The sequence below is a fragment of the Neofelis nebulosa genome, chromosome 13, assembly GCF_028018385.1.
Source record: "Neofelis nebulosa isolate mNeoNeb1 chromosome 13, mNeoNeb1.pri, whole genome shotgun sequence".
NCBI lineage: Eukaryota > Metazoa > Chordata > Mammalia > Carnivora > Felidae > Neofelis > Neofelis nebulosa.
Window position 1 is genome coordinate 75,582,053 of NC_080794.1, and position 19,843 is coordinate 75,601,895.

A 19,843-nucleotide genomic window follows, 5' to 3' on the forward strand; every position below is an offset into this window, starting at 1 on the left:
CATCCAACTAAAAAGCTTCTGCACAGCAGAGGAGACTATCAACAAAGTGAGAAGGCAACATACTGAATGGGAGAAAACGTCTGCAAACCATGTATCCAATAAGAGGTTAAAATCCAAAATATAGAAAGAACTCATACAACTCGATGGCAAATATATATGTGTGTGTGTGTGTGTGTGTGTGTATACGTATATATATATATATATATATATATAATTTTTAAATGGACACATATATGTATGTATGTATATATAAATAAAATATAAATATATATGATTAAAAAATGGACAGAAAAACTGAATAGGCATTTTTCCAAAGAGAACATACAGATGGCCAACAGGTACATGAAAAGGTGCTCAACATCATTAATCAGGGAAATGTAATTAATACTGCACTGAGATACCACCTCATACCTATTAGAATGGCTAGTATCAATAATAATAATAATAATAATAATAATAACCAGCATTGGTAAGGATGTGCAGAAAAGGGAAGCCTTGTGCCCTGTTGGTGGGAATGTAAGTTGGTGTAGCAACTATGGAAAACAGTCTGGAAGTTCCTCAAAAAATTAGAAATAAAACTACAATATGACCCAACAACCCTACTTCTGGGTATTTATCCAAAAGGATTTATTTCTTTTAAATGTTTATTTATCTTGAGAGAGAGATTGAGAGCAAGCAGAGAGAGAGGACAGAGAGTGAGGAGAGAGAAAATCCCAAGCAAGCTCCATGCTGTCAGCACTGAGCCCGACGTGGGGCTCGAACCCACAAACCGTGAGATCAAGACCTGAGCCAAAACCAAGAGTAGGATGCTTAACTGACTGAGCCCCCCAGGTGCTCTAACCAAAAGAATTTATTGATTTTTTTTTCTAAATGTTTATTTATTTTTGAGAGAGAGACAGACAGACAGACAGACAAAGTACGAGCAGAGAGAGAGAGGAAGACAGAAAATCCAAAGCAGGCTCCAGGCTCTGAGCTGTCAGCACAGAGCCTGATGCGGGGCTCGAACTCATAATCTGTGAGATCATGACCTGAGCCAAAGTCAGACATTTAACCAACTGAGCCACCCAGGCACCCCCTAATCAAGAGGATTTAAAACAGGATGTTGAAGAGATAGCTGCACACCCAAGTTCACTGAAGCCTTTATTCACAATATCCAGGAGGTAGAGGAAACCTGAACGTCCATCAACAGATAAACAAAATATGGTCTATACATGAAACACAATACTATTCAGCCTTAAAAAAGAGGAAATCCTGTCATGTGCTATAACAGGAATGACTCTTCAGGATATTTTGTTAGTGTAATAGGCCAGTCCCCAAAAGACAAATACTGCATGTTTCCATTTATACAAGGTATCTAAAGTAACCAAGCTCGGGGCGCCTGGGTGGCGCAGTCGGTTAAGCGTCCGACTTCAGCCAGGTCACGATCTCGCGGTCCGTGAGTTCGAGCCCCGCGTCGGGCTCTGGGCTGATGGCTCGGAGCCTGGAGCCTGTTTCTGATTCTGTGTCTCCCTCTCTCTCTGCCCCTCCCCCGTTCATGCTCTGTCTCTCTCTGTCCCAAAAATAAATTAAAAAAAAAAAAAAAAAACGTTGAAAAAAATAAAGTAACCAAGCTCATAAAAACAGAAAGTAGAATGTGGTTGCCAGAAGTAGGGAGAGAGCAAAAAGAAGAGATCTTGTTCAATGAGTCTTGCAAGATGAGAAAGTTCTAGAGATCTTGTTGTACAACAATGTCCATACTGTTAACAATATTGTAACGTACCCTTAACACTTAAGAGGGCAAATCCATGTGTTTTACCACAATTTTTTTTTAAAGGGCACAGACCAATCTCATTCTAAAAATACGTGATTCTATGACAGAACTCTAGAAACAATACGAGGCAATCATGCGTGTGCCTGATATAAATTAATTTTGGACTCTCTGTGGTTTTGGAATATCTAGATTGCTCTTCCCCACCAGTATCGTGGATAAGTAAGAGGTAAGTTTAATAAGGTGTTCAAGTGTCTCACTGAGCCCACTTTTAGTCTTGGGACATTCCATACACTCTATAATCTTCTTACGATGGGAAAAACAGGCTTCTCTCCCGTTACAAATGCAAATGCACACAGTAGACACAGCCAAGGGATGGCCCCACATAGGGAGTCCTGGACAGAGCCTGTTATCACCACTCGAGGCTGGTCTAGTTCCTGGCCCAGCACTTGCCTCCTCTAAACCTCCTTGTGCATCCAGAACCCAGACGACTGCTGCTTACAGACGAGCTTCCTTTCTGCCGGAGAGCAGCCTGCTGGGAAGCACCACCCTACCTAAGTGAACTTACAGTAGATTCTTTAGAAGCTGAAAAATCCTCTTCGCCCTTCATTCTTTATTTTGTGAATTAAAATTTTTGTTAACAGTGTTTTCTTGAAGCAGGGTTTCCACTCCAATCACACGGGATGGTTTTTCTAACGCTTATGCCAAAGGATGGCCACCCATCATCATAGTGGCTTTGCTGGAGACTCTAAATGGCTTTCCAAGGCCGCAAGCCTCATGTAGACTTGGGGTTGGGAAAAGACCAGTTTGGATTTTGCAAGTGCACCACAGGCCACCTCCCACACCTGAACGCATTTTATCAGAATGATCTGACGTCCAAATTAACGTCAGATGATTTTAGCCCATTTATGTCACAAAATCACGCATTTTCAGAGCCAGAAAGGATCTGAGAGGTCTTCTAGGTCAATGCCCTCGTGCTACCGAGGAGGTAACTGGCGGGCACTACGTCGAAGAGGGCCATCGAATGACACCTGCTGGCCCAACAGAGACTGGGCCAGAAGCCAGCCGGGCCTCCCAACTCCCCACTATTGTATCTTCCCATTACGGCCTGTCAGAGTTTCCAGATAACCACAATATTGACAAGACCCTGCCAGCGGCCCACCAACTTCAGTCAATATTTGCTACGAGAAAATTCCAGCAGAACCTAGAGATTTGGAAATGTGTGTTCATGTGGTTCGATGTGTTCAACCGGAAAAAGAGGTTTTTTGACTTTTCTGTAAGCGATCTGTTTACTTAGTTCACTCCTGTTGAGTGTTTTGTACCAGATTCCTGCTCAGCAAATTCACGTTCCACAAACACCCAGCCCATTTCTCCTGCATCCGCACCCCTGGAAAGGACACACATGACAAATGCCTTCTGGGCCCTTGAGGCAGTCTAATAGGGGTAGCAGGTTAGGTCTAGGATGTTTTTGTATTCGGTCCCCGGGACTTCACTTAATGGGACCATTGATTCAAAAGCCAGAGGACCCGGCTTTGAATTAGGGTCTGACCAGTCCCTGTCTGACTCCCTCAGAAAGGTTCAGTCCTGACCTGGCCTGCAGGAGGGATTTAAGAAGCTGTAGCCCTGAACTCTAAGCTTTACCTCATGCCAACTGCTAATTTCCTAAGTCGGTATCCATGCTTTGTTCTACTGAGCCCAAGGGGTAGCCTCTCATGGCATCATCTACCGGGTTCCGCGGTTTGTTCTCCGCACACTCATTCACTCACTCCCCAGCCGCAACCTTACGACGGATGTCCCTACTGCTGGGTTCTGGATTCCCTGTGCCTATATGCTGCCCTCCTCTTGGGACACAGGACAATCTTAACTAGACTTCTTCAGGGCTGAAGGCTCATCTGGCTGGTGGTTCTGATCCTACATGTCTATACATTCAGCTGGTGCCCCAGAAGAATGGGGGGCCTATAGACTAAACAGCTCTCTGGCTTCCCTTCCGGTCTCTACTACGTCTGACCCATCCCTCCTTCAGCTCTTGGGTCCTGCTCCAGATCAAGCCTATATTGTTTTATGAAAGTCAAGGGGGGCAGGCTAAATACACATGACTTAAAGAAGTGCTGCGCACACATAAATATACAAGCACATGTATTATTTCTCTGGTCGTTGGCATGAAGGCATACAGGACAGGGTGCCAAGAATTTGGCCACTAGAACATAAAGCTGTTGGGTCTCATAAGGTAAGTCTGATTATTTATTGTCTCTAAAGTCATCTGGTTTTGAACAGGGGCTGAAACGTTCTCACTGAATGAAGATGAAAACTTTGAGGATCTGAACATGGTGATGGGTCCATCCTTGTCCCGGGGCTACCATGGACGTCCCTGATATGTGGAAACTCACTAGCCATAGGAGAGAGATCAAAACAAGACTTTGAATATTGAGCACCTGTTCTGAAAGCATGTGTGTATATGTTCCTTATAAAAATACCAAATCGGGTGACATAACAAATAGTCTGTTTCTATTTAAGTTTTGTTGATCAGCAATCCGGGTCCGTGATTTCTTCCCCTTGACAACTGCCAAAAACATGCACCTTCTTTATACAGTTCTCAAAAATGAATCCAGCCTGGGCCGTTGTCCTACACTCAAGACTTGGCTTTTTCCTGGAGCCCTGAGAAAGGTCACGCAGGAAGTGGAGTAGGAATAAGCTGGCGACCCCTGGGTGGAAAACAGTGCAGCCTTAGCTGACAGAGCAGCAGAGGAGGCCCCCAGAGGCCCAAGAAGATGAAGGCTCCCAGTTGATTTGGTGATAAACACGAAGTCAGGAGTATGGTAGTCACGGAGGCTGACCGCGCGGAGTGCGTTACGGAACAACTAGCGACAGGTCCCCTTTGACCTCTCGTTCTGTTCTGACCCCAATAATTCAGAGATGTAAGATTTGTGCAGTCAGTTCTGAAGGTATTCACATGGTAATTCCTTACAAGTATGTATTTGGCTCGCAGACCTTTGAAATGATGTTGTAAACTGTCTTCGGTTGGATTCACCAGGAGTAGAGTTCGAAGAAGTTTCACGTGTGAGTGATTTACAACGGAGGCGCTCCCATGAGAAACCAGCAAGGGGGCGGGGGGGGGGGAAGGCAGCAGCTACAGCAGCCCCAGGGCCATCCACCAGAGAAGGTCTCAGGTGGGAGCCTTTGGAAGCAAAGCACTCGGAAACTGGGGGATGGGTGCACAGATCCAGTGAGCAGGCTCCGGCAGGGTCTGGGGGCAGCACTCACAGTGTTGCTACACCTAGGCCAGCTCACTTGGTCCCTAAACAACTCAGGGAGGCAGGAGGGATTATATCCCCCATTTACAGACTGGGGGAGCTGAGATAAAGAGAAAGTGCACCCGAGGTCACACACGAACTCACCTGGCTGAGTGACTCAGGGTGGCTCCGTCGGTGCAGCATCAGACTCTTGATTTCGGCTCAGCTCGTGGTGCCACGGTCACGGAATGGAGTCCCACGTTGGGCTTTGCACGGACAGAGTGGATCCTGCCTGGAATTCTCTCTCTCTCCCTCTCTCTCTCTCTCTCTGCCCCTCCCCGGCTCGTGCACGCGCTCTCTCTCTCTCTCAAAATAAATAAATGAACATTAAAAAAAAAAAAAAACTCACCTGGTTGTGCCTGGTCTTCCAGACTCTTCTTCCGCTCTACCACAGAAAGGGATTCTTCCTACTGTCCGTGACAGTTTCCCACCTGGCCTTGGCGATGTGTGATGTGCGTCCAGGGGGAAGCAAGGTAATTAGCAAGTCAGAGCAGCTGCGTTCCAAAGCCAGCTGGAAATCACTTTTGGATTTGTTGCTGTTGTCAATTATCCAGCTTCTTAGCCCCCTAAATCAGAACAGATAATTAGGATTTGGGAACAGTTGTGTGCTTAATAAACTTAACAGCTCTAGGAAGCAGACTTCAGAATAGGGCTGTTTTGGATAGACATTTTGATAGACATTCTCCTAATGTGCCTTTGCGTTGCCCCAGCCTGAATCTGGGCCGCTCCTGTCCGGGGCAGGGCCCTCCCTTCTGCTCATTCTCCACCCACGTCCTCCTGGCAGTCAAGACCCCCTGCTTTAAGCCTCTGGGCAAGTCTTGCCGGAGACCCTCCTTGCCCCCAGAGGGACTCCCCACTGTGGACGTTGGCTGTGCAGCCTTTTGGTGATGTCTCGTCCTGCCTACCTTTCTAATGGGTTTGATTCTTTCTGCCCAAAGCGAAGATCTGCTTCTTGGGACCGGGTTCACATCCAGCGCCACATCTGAGTATCGTCTACGAAGTCCAGCACGATGCTTTGAGAAGAGCAGATGCTGGCACAGGCAGTCACTCGATTTCGGAGACCGAAAAATGGAAGCGCTAGGAGAAGCCCACCCAGATAAAGCGCAAGCCCCGGGCAACGTTTAGCTGGGAAACGCTTCCTGTCGGTTTTCCTGGCTGAAACCAGGATGGATCTGAGATCTCTGTTGGAGACCACCCCTTTTAGGGCTGGCAAAGAAAGGGACAGGCTCTGGAGTCAACCTGACGGCCTGCGTTATTAAGCGTGTGACCTCAGGCAAACCTACTTACTTCCCTTTTCTCTGCCTCTCTTTGCCACTCTGTAAAGAGAGGTAAATGATAGCTGCTGTCTCATAGGGTTGTGGGGATTAAATGAGTCTCAGGTGTATAAAGAACTTGGAAGGGTGCAGATTAAGCCTGCCAAATCTATTATTATCATTACTATTGTTCTAGTACAATAGGGTACTGTAAAGGGTAAAGAATTTGCCTAACATTCCCTATCTGGGAAGACTGTGCTCACATATCGCCTTCTCGGTGAAGCCTCCCCCAACCGCCCTGTTTAAATGGCAACCCTCTCCCTTCTCTGTTCTCCTTAACCCCCTTCCCTGCTCATCCCCTTCTAACCTACTACGTCATTTGCCTATTAGCTCTTCCCTTCACTAGGGGGAAGGCAAGGGCAGGAGTTTGTGCCTATTTTATTCCCTGCCGGACCCCTGGGGTCTAGAACAGTGCCTGACAGGACACACGGTAGCGGCACGAGAAATATCTAGCGAATGATGACGCGACCAGCCTGGGATGGGGTGCTGCCCCAGCCGCTGCGAGCCCCACCACAGACGGCCTGGGTGACGAGCTGGGGTGTGGCTCCCAGGCTCCCTCCCCACACCCCCACAACTCCCAGCACGCACAAATACACAGTGACATTTCAGCAGCAAACCCCAGAGAAGTTTCTACATCCACGTGCAGGTGCTGCAGGGATTAGAAGGAAGAGTGGTGGGGCTGCTAGGCAGAGACTTTCAACTCCCGGTGTGGCTAGCTGTGAGACTTGGACAAGGCCCTCTGCCTCTTTGGACCCCCCCCCTGTCTGGGGCATGTGGTCGCCAGGCTCCTACCCCCCCGCCCTTCCCCACCCCAGACTCCTGGGTCGTGTGGCTCCAAGCCTTCCTCACTTGCGGATTCCAAGATGCCAAGGTCTTGCACAGCTTGCCTGGTCTCCCCTGATTCAAATCAACAAAAGTGGCTGCGGGCGCAGCCGCTGTGAATGGAGCGCTGGCCCAGGGGAGAGGAAGGGGCTGCACCTGCCCCTGGGTGGGGGCCGCGGGCCTGCCCTCCTGTGATCCCGGGCAACGGGACTCAGACGCTCGCTGGATCCCCGAAGCTGGGAGCTGCTTGGGTGGGGCACGCGTCTGCACCGGGCAGTTTTTTTTTTTTTTTCTTATTGCCAAGAATTTCCGCTTCCAATGGCATTCATCTTTCCCAGGAACACCCCTCAGCTAAAAGCAAAAAGAGAAAGCAAACAAAAGAAATCCTCCCGGAACAAGGAGACTTTCTTTCTCTGACTGCGAGTCCCTGATAAGGAGAAAGCCTCCGCCAATTGTGGCATCCTGTTCTGGACCTGCCCTGCCAGCTCCTCTCCCTGGCAAGGCCTTCGGGGCTCCTCTGGGTGTTATTAATGGAGGTGGGGGGGTGGGGGCTGGATGGCTTACAAGGTCAGCGGTAGACAATCTTTTGAGAATTGGGGACGTGAATTCAAGCTGTTGGCCAATTGTGCAAAATTGCCCAGCTGAGGCTGATTAACTTTCCCGCGCTCCTATATACACTTCTTTTTTCTTTTTTCCTTGTTTTCCTTATTTTATTTTATTTTTAAGTAAGCTCTACGCCCAACGTGGGACTTGAACTCATGACCCTGAGATCAAGAACCTCATGCTCTACCGACTGAGCCAGCGGGGCACCCCATCTCTCATACACATTTCTGAATAATACCTTAGATGCATTCCTGCTAGATGTTTAAAAAATAGAAATGACTGTATCATCTTTCCTAGTCCCAGATACCTCTTCCGCTTTTGTAACAAAACCCACAGGCACGGACCCAACAGAGACTGAATTGTGTTGTAGAGGGCTCTGCAGTCCAGTGTAGAGAACTGAGCGTTCAAAATGTGGCTAGTCCCGGGGCACCTGGGTGGCTCAGTCGGTTGAGCGTCTGACTTTGGCTCGGGTCATGATCTCACGGTCCGTGAATTCGAGCCCCGCCTCGGGCTCTGTGCTGATGGCTCAGAGCCTGGAGCCTCCTTCGGATTCTGTGTCTCCCTCTCTCTCTGCCCCTCCCCTGCTCATGCTCTGTCTCTCTCTGTCTCAAAAATAAATAAAAACATTAAGGAAAAAAAATTAAAAAAAAAAACAAACAAAATGTGGCTAGTCCCAACCGGGATGGGCTGTGAGTGTAAATGCATACCAGACTGCAAAGATTTAATAGGACCAAAAAAATGTAAAATAGCTCAATGGTAATTTTTATACTGATTACACATTAAAAACGATTATATTTGGGATATATTGGGCTAAATAAACATATTAATAACATTAGTCTTTTACTCCTTAAAATATGCCTACCGGCTAATTTAAAATTACATATATGGCTCCTGTTATGCTCTGTTGGATTGTACTGATATAGAACTCAGTTTTCCTAGAATTCTTTCTAAGTCTCTAAATTCCAGAAAGGAAGACAACACTTTGCCTTGCCCACTGTCCTTGGATGTTTGATCCATTTTTTCCCAGATTACAAGATAAGCAAGAATAATGCTTTCCTTCTCACCGGTTATACAATTCCAAAAGCCCTGAGAAGGGAGGGAGGTGAGCACAGGGCTTTCGTCAGTCAAAAGCTCCAAAAGGCATTAAGTTCTCATTTCTTTTTTTTTTTTTTTAATTTTTAAGTTTATTTATTTATTTTGACAGAGACAGAGACAGTGCGAGTTGGGGAAGGGCAGAGAGAGGGGGAGAGAGAGAATCTCAAGCAGGTTCCCAGCTGCCAGCACAGAGCCCATTGTGGGGCTTAGACTCACCAAACTGTGAGATCATGACCTGGGCTGAAACCAAGAGTCGGACGCTTAACTGGCTGAGCCACCCAGGCATCCCTAGTTCTCATTTTTCTCTGCAGGCAAAGCCACAGTGGTTTCTGCAGTGGGCAATCTTCATTTCCAACCATAAGTCTTACTTACATTAAAAATGGTTTTAAAGAGCTATTTCACAATCTAGGAAAGCATTCCCAACACACATTTTCAAAGTCATGTTATAAGGAAATTCTTCAAAATCATAACAGTGATGCTTCCCACATAGTAATTTTGTGAGTGATTTCTATTTTTACAGTCGTGCTTTTCTCTATATTTCCCAAATTCTTTAACAATTCTAATTCCTTGAATAATCAGAAAAATGATGACCTTTACCGCGAAACTCAATCACGCTTTTCCAAGCCCCACACTGTCCCAGGCTGCATTTGCTTCTGTGGCAGATTCATAGCTGAACTGGAGAATAAGGGGCTCTAATTGTTTTAGAACAGTGCGTAGTAGGGCTCAAAGATTTGGTTAATGACTGACGAATCGGAGGGAAATAATACATTACAAAGAGTCAAAATAATTTTTAAACTTCAGGTTTAATTTTCAAATGAACGACATGGAAAAAATCGTTATGGGTTGAGAGCAAAAATGATTGCAATGAACCTGAGTTCAAAGGACAGTCTTTACGGAGGTCATCTCCATCAGTGCGTTCAGGCCACCATCACAAAGCACCACAGACTGGGCGCTTCAGCAAGAGAAGTTTATTTCTTACAGTGCCAGAGGCCGGAAATCCAAGGTCAAGGTGTCTGCAGGTGTGGTTTCTCCTGTGGCCTCTCTCCTTGGCTTGCACATGGCTGCAATCTCGCTGTGTCCTTGTATGGCCTTTCCTGTGTGTGCTCCCAGCCCGGGTGCCTCTTTATTTGTTTAAATTTCCTCTTCTGATAAGGACACCAGTCAGACTGGATTGGGGCCCACCCTAACAACCTCACCTTAACTCAGTCACCTCTTTAAAAGCCCTATCTCCAAATATAGTCACATTCAGAGGTCCTGGCGATCAGGAATTAAAATTCAACATGTGAAAATTAGGGGCACACGCTTCAGCCCATAACAACATCCATCTCAAGTGGTTCCATTGACTTTAAGTCTTCTAAGTAATCCCAGTTGATTCCTGGCTTCTCAGAGGCTGACAGGCCAGGAAGCTGGCAGGGTGCTTATTCATCAATGGCTATAAACTATTGTTTACGGGCTGCTAGTGAAGAAGCGGGAAGAAGGAGGGGCTCAGTGCCAGGTCTGGGATCTAAGAAACCAAAGATTTTTGTATGGAGCAGAGGGTCCCTTCAGGGAAGTTTTTGGAGGAAACATTTTAGAAGAGTCAATGTAGCAAATCCTTGCATCCTTGGCTAAGAAATTGGACTGGATCCTGTAGATGATGCGGAATCATTAGACAGTATTCATATAATACTTGTGCGACTTCCCCGTTTCTTGTTTGTTTTCTTTTATTTTAATACTGGCAGCTGAAAATGACTCTTCTGGTCTACGTGAGCCTTCAGAGCTACTGCTTATTAACACAGAGCATTTCAATAAAGACAAGCTTGGCAAACAAGACTTGGGGTTAAAAGAAAAGACAGCCTTTGTTCCATCAAATACAAATATCACAGAATTGAATAAGCCCTACTCTGTTTCACCGGGCCTACACGGCCAAAGGAGAAAAGTTAGGTCAACTATCCTGATAATCCTATTTTTACTTATGGAGGTTTTAGCTCTAATGGAGGATGCCTACCTAGTCTTACTCCCCTTTAGAAAATCATTAACTCCTGAGCCATCTAAATGCTGGAGGTAAAATGGATATTCCTTCCAGAATTTTCTTTTTTGGAGTTCCTCTATGGCACAGGCTGATTCTTTCTTAACCTCTGACTTCCTCTGTTACCCCTGTGAGTTGCCAAGGTCCCCACCCAAAGATCCCCAGAGGAAGGCAACCAACCACAAGAATACCCACTGGCTGTGATGGAACTTGCTTTTCTTATTGAAATGGAGATTGAAGGTCAGCGAACCAAACAAAAACCAAAGCATAGCGAACTCATCAAAATGCAGGCCCCTAAATTGAGACTAACACTGCTTCACTCTTCATTTAAAAGAGAGATGGAACAGAATGCCACTGGCTTCCCAGAAAACATGGCACTTTTCCCTAGTTAAGCAAAAGAGATTTAATTTGCCTTCTATTTTAAGGCTTGGCCCTATATTTTGTCTCTATCCTTGTCCTTTTACCTCATTTCTCTTACCGACTTCCGATGGTTGTTTTTTTTTTCATCATTGAAAACACCTTAAGTCTTTTTTGGAACAAGACACACATACAGACACAGTCATCCCAGCAAATAATACTTGAAGGTCCTCATTGGTCACGCTACTGCTCAGGCTCTTTTCTTCCCCTGACTTTGTCTCCTGGAAGGCTGGACTGTGCAAAAGGAAACAGCTCAGTCTTCATCTACATTCTCAGCTGGGTGTTGGGCAAGGTGAAGTACAGAGAAGATCGGACAGAGGGTCTATTATCTGTGCCCCAGGAGGGTTACAATGTGTTATGGACTGAATGTTTATCTCCCCCCTACCAGATTTATATGCTGAAACTCTAAAACCCACTGTGATGGTATTTGGAGGTGGGGCTCTTGAAAGGAAATTAATGTTTAGATGAGGTCATGAGGGTAGAGTCCCCATAATGGGACAGTGCCCTGACAAGAGGAGGACTGGATACCAGATGTTCCTTTCTCTGCCATGTGAGAACACAGCGAGAAGGTGGCGGTTTGCAAGCTAGGAAGAAAGCCCACACCAAGAACCAAATCTGCTGGCACCTTGACCTTGCACTTCCCAGCTTCCAGAACTGAGAGAAATAAACGTACGTTGCTTAAGCCATCCAGTCCATGGTGTTTTGTTATAGCAGCCCAAGCTGACTGAGACACCATAATTGCACTGGCCAAGGCTTGAAGATAAAGCCGGAAACTTCCCAGTGGGTTTTGCCTCCAAGCCTCCTAGCAGGTCATGTGCATGACCCACAGACAACTCTGATGGGTTTCTGTTAGCTCCTTGCTGAGTGCCTGGGACTAGTGTAGCCCTTCTCATCCCGGAGGATCCCAGAGCCTTCACCATGTCATTTCTTTCTCCCTTAGAAAAACGGAAGCACCAGTCCTCACACATCAGCTTTTGCTATACTCCAAGGATCTGGTGGCATTTCACGGGAAGTATAATTTTCCTCTTGTGTGTTCTTGGGAGCTGGCCTTTTCTCTGCTAATGTTGCAGTTTCCATAAAGTTTCACCATGTGCCATCTCTCTAAATTTATGGCTAATTTACTTTTTTTCTACCCCATTCAATGAAAACCAATCACAATAAATTACACATTGCGTTTTTCAGCCCGGCAGACATTCCAGTTGACGACAATATGTTAATTACAGAAGCTGGCACTGTTCAACTAAATGAAGACTGGTAAGACCTAATTGCCTGAATGGGGCGGGGCGGGGGGGGGATGATTCTAAAACCTGTGCCATTGCCAAGGTCTTTGCAGCCTGCTAAGCAAGCTGACCGTGTTCCCATGAAGCAGCTTATAGGGAGCACAAGGGAGTGGAGTTAGAGTGATTATTCTGAAATTAATCTAGATGAAACCTACCTAAACTCCGGAGACATTTGGATTGTGATCAAACACTTTAACTCTTCCTGTATTGTCTCTTTTAAATTTTATCCAGTGAGGGTCCTCATCTGCAGCTGGGTGAAAATTCCAGCAGTTGCTCAGGGCTTTCCACCTCTCACGGTCCCCGGAAGCCCCAAACAGACTCAATTTGGTAAACAGAATGTCCTTCCTCCTTCTCAGCATGGCATTATTTGGGGTGGGAAGCCTGATGGTGGGGGGGGGGGGGCACGGTTCTTCTGATCTTTACTCTGTCCTCACTCACCTGCCAGGTGGAGGGAGAAGAGAAGCAGAGGCTGCAGACAGCTCCTATTCCAATGGGAGCTCCTCTTCCAATGGGAGCTAAGTGAGGTCTTCTTTTTGGCCTGGCAGAGTCTAGGCTGATGCTCCTGTGGGGCCCTTTCAGAAATTGCCTGATGGTCCCTCTCTCCTGCAGCTCCCTAACAGGATGGTTAGATCCTTATTTTCAGCGGCCTTCTTCATCAGGCCATCCTGACCTCCTCCAGGTCATCTCTCCAGTGTCCCTTGCCTGGGTCTCCTGGCCCCTCCAAGCTGGTCATGTAGCACAAGACCCAAGATGGCCCCATAGCAGCTCTTCTGCTCCCACAGCTGTGGGGAGCAGGGAGCTCCCACCCCACACCTCTGACACACTTAGTCCTCCCTGGCCTTCCAATTTCCCACAGCACTTAGACCCTAGCCCATGGAGTCAGAGGTCAGCCCCCCCGGGTCTCCCAACTACATCAAGACATTGTCAAAACTCTCGAGGGCTGCTCTGGAAATCCCGGTGGCTTAGGCTTGGGTGAGGGGCGGCTAGAACTCACAGCACAACCCCCCGCTGCCCCTGAGCACTCCTTCCACCATATCTGATCCCCTCTTTGTCATCTCCGTTCTGGCTTGGACGTCTAAGAGTCCCGAGGGTCACGTCCTTTGGAAAGCTACACATAGGAGCTACATATGGGGAGAATTCCATGTCTATCCTGGAGTCCACTGGTTCTCAGTCTGGCAACATGGCCACCTAAGAAGCACATGGAAATGTATGAGGACCTTCTGGACACTTGCTGAAACCATGGATGGAGAGATCCTCCTAGCATTTGGTGCCTGGGAGCAGGAATGCTAAGTGCTCTGGGATATGCGGGACATCCTACACATTGACCCAAAGGTCAGACGGATTTCCCCCCTGGAGATATACTGGTCATCAAAAGTAGAACAAAAGAGCCACATACTTACCAACTCATGTATTCTGGAGACCCCTTAATGCTTAGTGAGAGCTTCTCCTAAGACCGACTCACTGGGCTATCATCGTTTCCTTTTAACCCAAGCCATAACACCTCAGCTGCAGATGCCATTCCCGACCCTTTGAATGGCACTCTGGACACAGTGGGTTCCAATAAGGTCTGCTGAATTTGATGAACTAAATTGCATCCCACCACTTCATGAGAGTACAAGCAAGGACCCAAACACATAAAATCTGAGAAGTAAAAGATACAAGCCCGGACTAGACAGGAAAAAACAACAACGGTGTTCAGGAAGTGTGTTCACTGTCCATTCATGTGTTCGCTATCCCTTCCCCGATGGCTTCTACTTCCCCCCCAACCCCACCCCTCCCCACCCGCCGACCTGGCCAAGAATTCTGTACATACCCAAACACCAACTCTAGGCCTCCTGCTGATCACGTAATGGAGGAGAGCCATGACGAGTGACAGAAATGGGAAAGATGTGCCTCGGGGAGGCAGAAGTTACCATCCTGGAAGGTACGAGGGCCTTAAGGAATCTGCACGGAAGGCAGGGCCTGGAGAGACAAAGCGTGGGCAGGGCCCTGGTGGGAAAGAGCCCAGAAATGGGGGGAGACAGGCTGAGAATGGCCTCACCAGGGCAGAATTAGGGGACATCTTCTGAGGGTCTTTAGGCCCTTTCTGCTGGTTTGTGTTTGGCTTTTGAGCTTTAGGTTCGGGAGTTCACAAAAGGAGTATGCTCTGCGAATACCGAGTCAACAAATAGCTATTGCATGAGGGTCCTCCATACGAAAAGCCCAAATTGTCTTTGAAAAGCATTTTTAATTGTGGCAAAACACACGTAACGTAAAATCTACCATTGTCACCATTTTAAGTGCACATATCAGCGGTATTAAGCAGACTCATGCTGCTGGTGCAGCTGACGTCCACAACCCTTCCATACTCGCGAAACAGCTCTCCCCATCCCCCTCCCTCCAGCCGCTGGCAGTCCCCACTCTCCCCTCCATTTCTAGGAGGTTGACCTCATGGACGTGGAATCCTATAGTCTTTGTCTTTTTGTTGAAGAGCTCGCATTTTTAAGTCCTCTGTGTCTGTGATCGTGCGTGACCGTGAGATATGGGAGGGAGGGAAGTTTAAAACTAGGATTGTCAGTTTGAAATTGCCAGCGATTCAGCTTGAAATTGCCAGATTGAATATTGTCAGCGAATCCGGGAAGAAGCCAGCCCTGGCGATGGCCCTCTCCCACCACCCAGGCCCATGGCAGAGGTGCCCTCGTCCAAGCTTTTATTCTGGTCCTGACTTTCCTCCCTCCCCCCGTCCAAGACTGCTGGGACCAACTGTCACGTTGGACCCCGGAACAAACTAATTCACACAAAGCTGCTAATAGCTGACAATATAAGAAGTCACATTGTGTTTCAACATAAAGGACTAAATCTCTAAGAGTGGAATTTCAGATGACAGCCTGCTATAGAGTGAATGTTTGTGTCCCCCCACCCCCCACCCGCTGCCAAATCCCCATGTGGAAACCTACTCCCTATTGTGATGGTATTTTGGGAGATAATTGGTTTATAAAGGTGGAAGCCCTCATGAATGGGATTAGTGCCCTTATATAAGAGACATTAGAGCCCTCTCCCCCCCCCCCCCCCCGCTCCTTCTATCATGTAAGGACCCTCCAAGGGGACGGTGGTCCGTGAACCAGGAAACAGACTCTTATCAGACACTGAATCTGCCGGCACCTTGATCATGAACTGCCCAGCTTCCACAACTGTGGGAAGTAAATGTTGTTTACAAGGCACCCGATCTATGGTATTCTGTGGCAGCAGCCAGAAGTGCCTAAGACCCAGGTGTAGTTTGGTACGGGAGACCCCATCCACAGCAGCCCTTTGCACATCTACACAAAGCAACGGGCTCCGTCTCTGGCCACCACTTTTCGTCTGTGGCGCTCAGATCTGCAACACTTTGCCTTGCTGATGCCTCCTAGGAACAATTCACCTACCGAGGCCAAGGTCAACTGGCAGAGCGCTTTCCAGCGATGTGACTTGCTGCCTCCCTGTGTTGGAGCAGGGCCACCACAATCAGCCTCTGCTGCCCAGGCAAGCTTCTAGAAGAACTAGGGAAACCACACTGGGTCGGGAGCCGTCTATGGCACCAGGGGAAAGACCTCGGAATGCCAGCTCTTTGGGGCCACTGATCTAGAGACGCACTGTCTTAGCTGAGGTTCCAGAAGCAGAGCCTGAGACGGGGCCTGGAGGCACGTGATTTATGGAGGGAGTTCGAGGAGGGCAGTGCAAGAATCGATCTCAAGGAAAGGTGAGCCGTGACCTGAGGCACAAGGGCACTGGAGTGTTTGCAGGGGGCAGCCGCGAGGTCCTTTGGGGCAAGGGGCTGGCCTTTTGTGCCCCCTGCGGTGGTGGGGCAAGCCTCCCCAGTGAGCAGATTGGCCAGCCCTGGCAAAAGGACACGGCTGGTTCTTCTGGAGGAACATTAACACCTGCGTGACTCATGTGTGCAAACCACCCACATGCTAGAAATCTGAAGTGGTTGCCCCTGGAAACAGTAATCAACTATGGTCCAGTTATGGAGAGATTTCCCTGGCCACGAGGCAGCCGCGGTGAAGAACGACCCAGTGCGAGAACTCAGGCTGAGCTAAAGGTGCTGCTGATTTACGTAAAGGGAACGTAGCCCTTACCTGCTACACGGTACGACACGGACGCAGCACTTTTTAAGAGAGAGGAAAAAAATACCTCGCGACACAAGTTTACTGCCTGTGAAACCCACTATCATAAAATTCCCTCTGATATGAATCAGCACCAGGCAGGCCTTGAAATATTTAGCATCTTCTTCGGAGATGTAATTACCACTGTGCTTTGTCCATCTGTGTTTGCTGTACCCTCTGGACAGAACAGGACGTCGTTCTACTGATTTGGCAGATTTGTCCACCTGGCTTTTGAGCACTTGGTCATTTTTCCATCTGATGGCGAATGCCTCCCCCTCCCCCCAGCTTCCGCACGCAGGCCGGCCCCCCGCCCCCCACCTCATTGCTCCCCAGTCCAAGAGGAAAGCGCTAAGAGAACTCAACAGAGGAGGGCTGGTTTTCCCATCACTTGCCTGCCCTCTGATCCTTCCGGAAGACGCAATGGGCAAGCCACTGTGACGTTAGTGGGGGCAGCTCAGGAGCCCAGAAATGGCATATGCCTCGGTGACGTACCCTGAGGGATAGCACCTGCTTGTTGACAGAGTGGGTGGGCCCGAGTGAGGCGTGGACGGGCAGAGCAGGGACGGGCCAGCTGGGAGGCCTGGGTGCAGCGAGCGCAGCTGGCTGGCAGAAAGGAACAGCCACTGCCATCCGATGGAGCTTGAATCTGACCTTCTAACCCGATGAGTCATCTCCTCTGGGTTTCCCTTGGTTTCTGGCAGGATTTGTAGTCATCAAGGTAGCCCTCATTTCAAGGAAGTACCTTCTTTATTTCATTATGGCTGAACACGATAGCAATGAATGGTTTGCCCAACCCAGAAATCCCAGTGACGAGACTATGCCCTTCAGGGTGGGGTGCACCCTTCCACCTCCTTCAGCCCGTGTACACACGTGCCTTAGTCCCCAGGAGTCAGCCTCTGTGGGGGAGTTTCCAGCGCTGGGGCCCAGCCGAGAAGAGTCTAGACCCCCTGATCGTATGAAAGAAATGAGTTGCTCCTCTGCCAAAGTGCATTGCCTCCTCTGTCCCAGGGTCCCTGCAGTGCTCTCCACGCTCTGGAGTGGGAAGTGTCGGGACCGGCAGGGATGGGGACGTGGTCCGGCACAAGGGGCTTCCCGCTTGCTTTTGTTCAGCCGTCTTCAAACCGAGGCAGAACGCAAGCAGGGGGCGGATCAGGCTGGTGCAGGGGGGACAGCTGGCTCCCTGCTCGCTCAACTACCTTCGTCCACAGGCCCTGAGGGAGCTCCCTGGAATGCGCTGGAATCCCCAGAGCCTTTTGGAGACCACTGATCCCGTGCCACGCGATCTTCTGCACATGAAAACAATAAATAAATAAATCCGGGCCTAAACAGGAAAACAAGTAACACAGCAGGTCCGTGGGGGAGCTGGGTCTGAGACCCTCCCCAGTCCCCAGGCAGATGGCCTGTCCCATAAGCATGAGAAGGCTCCCACTGGAGCCACACCCCTTCCCACGTCAACCCCTCTCCTCAGTCACTGCTCAGCACTGAATTCCAGGCAGGGTTTTTGTTGTTCCCAGACTCAGGTCTCTGCCTCTTCAGCCCCTCTGGCCCCCCGGCTCCATCCATGTGTGTCCTGGGAGGGAGGTGCCCAGGCTGGGGCACAGACTGTTTGCCTTGTTGAGGCACAGGGCTAGCGTGACTTCCTTTGTTTGATGTTGCTAAGCTATCAGAAAAAATAATAATAATAATAAACCCACAGCTCCACAATGACGTTTTAGGTCTCCCGGACCATGGGGGCTGAGGCTGGGTGACACGACCACAGGGCAGAAGACAGCAGTGTTGTGACCAGAAGACAGACAAATGGCAAGGGAATGACATTAACCTTCCGGGAGCTTCCGGTTCTGTCCCGTCCCCTCAACGGCATTTCTCACCTCGGGAAATGGGCAGGGCTCGTGCCTCCAGTCTCTCCTCTTCTGTCTTCTTCTTTCTGTGCTCTTACCCCCTGCCTCTGCCCTCTGTCACTCATTTCCTCTCCTCGCGCCTTTCACTCACTCATTCTCTGTGTCTGTCCCTACGTTTGTCTGTGTCTCTGTCTTTTTCCATTGGTTCTCTTTTCCTGCTAGGCTTCCTCTCTCCATCTTTGCCTCGTTTTCCCTTCAGTGGCACGTGGGATCGCACACACGCGCATGCGTGCACATGTAATACGCACATGCACTCGCGCAATTTATATTCCCGGATACAAAGACACGTCCCACCCGGTTCACGCGCGTACACGGTCCCACCCGGTTCACACTCACACAGACTCACACAAACACACACTCCCTCAGTCCCTCCCTCTCTAGCCTAGCTAAGTGAGTTCAGAGAAACGCCAGCTCGTCCCCACAGCCTTACTGACCCCTCTTTGTGTTAAGAGCGGTTAGTAACCACAGGAGTGGTGCAGTTAATCAAATAGGTCCTCGGGGGGCTAGGACCAATAAGCTGGGAGGCCTTGGCTACAAAGCCGGTTCCAGCCACACCACCCCCTGGAAAGGGACCTCCTGTCTCAGTCATTTGAGCAGGTGGTGACTTTGGCTGCTGCAACCAGACTGAGAAACGGAACATCTCGTATGCCTTTTTGAAGATGGTCATGGTTGGAGCCTGGAGGCCTGTGTTGGGTTAGATTTTCCGAGACTGGATTTAGAAAGGAAATATTGTTTTGAGAAGGGAAACCATTATCACGCTGGTTTGTTTGGGCGGTGGCTCTAGTCTTGTTTAAAGGACCCCCCAGGAGAGGCAATGGGGTTGCTATTTAAGTCGAAAGCAAGAGGGTAGATTCACCAGGTCAAGGAACAGAGAGAGACTAAGGGATTCTGAGTTTTCCCCATGGCCCTGTTACAGATCGACTGCTTGGCAAGCTGGCCAGTTAACTTCCTGCGTTACTTAGCGTCATCATGCCAACAGCCCGATAAGGATGACACGATTAACTACAAAGTTTGTGCACAAAATTCATTATCAGGGCCGAAAGGTAACACGCAGGAAACTGCAAAAATATTTTTATTTCCTTTTAATGTATTCAAGGCAAACATATGATTTAGAATTCCCTTTTGCACGCTAGCCTGGGGCCGATTATTTTGAAGGCAAGTGGCCACACAGCTATAGGACAGGGGTACCTGAGCAGAAGATCAGGAAAGGTCATCTGGCCAGAATAAGGAAGGTGGGACAGAATATTTA

At 48.6% G+C, this 19,843-nt stretch overlaps 1 long non-coding RNA gene across 5 annotated transcripts in view; it reads right to left on the reverse strand.

The window, feature by feature from the left end:
* LOC131493401 (uncharacterized) overlaps window positions 1-19,843 on the reverse strand; it is a 144,027-nt gene that overhangs the window by 39,717 nt on the left and 84,467 nt on the right. For 3 of the 5 annotated variants that reach the window (XR_009252628.1, XR_009252624.1, XR_009252627.1), the window contains exons 4-5: window positions 5,943-6,050; window positions 5,387-5,603 (exon numbers count right to left, since the gene is read on the reverse strand). This is a non-coding gene — a long non-coding RNA (uncharacterized LOC131493401). The remainder of the gene's footprint in view (window positions 1-5,386; window positions 5,604-5,942; window positions 6,051-19,843) is intronic. The other 2 variants (XR_009252629.1, XR_009252626.1) reach the window with 2 other exon arrangements.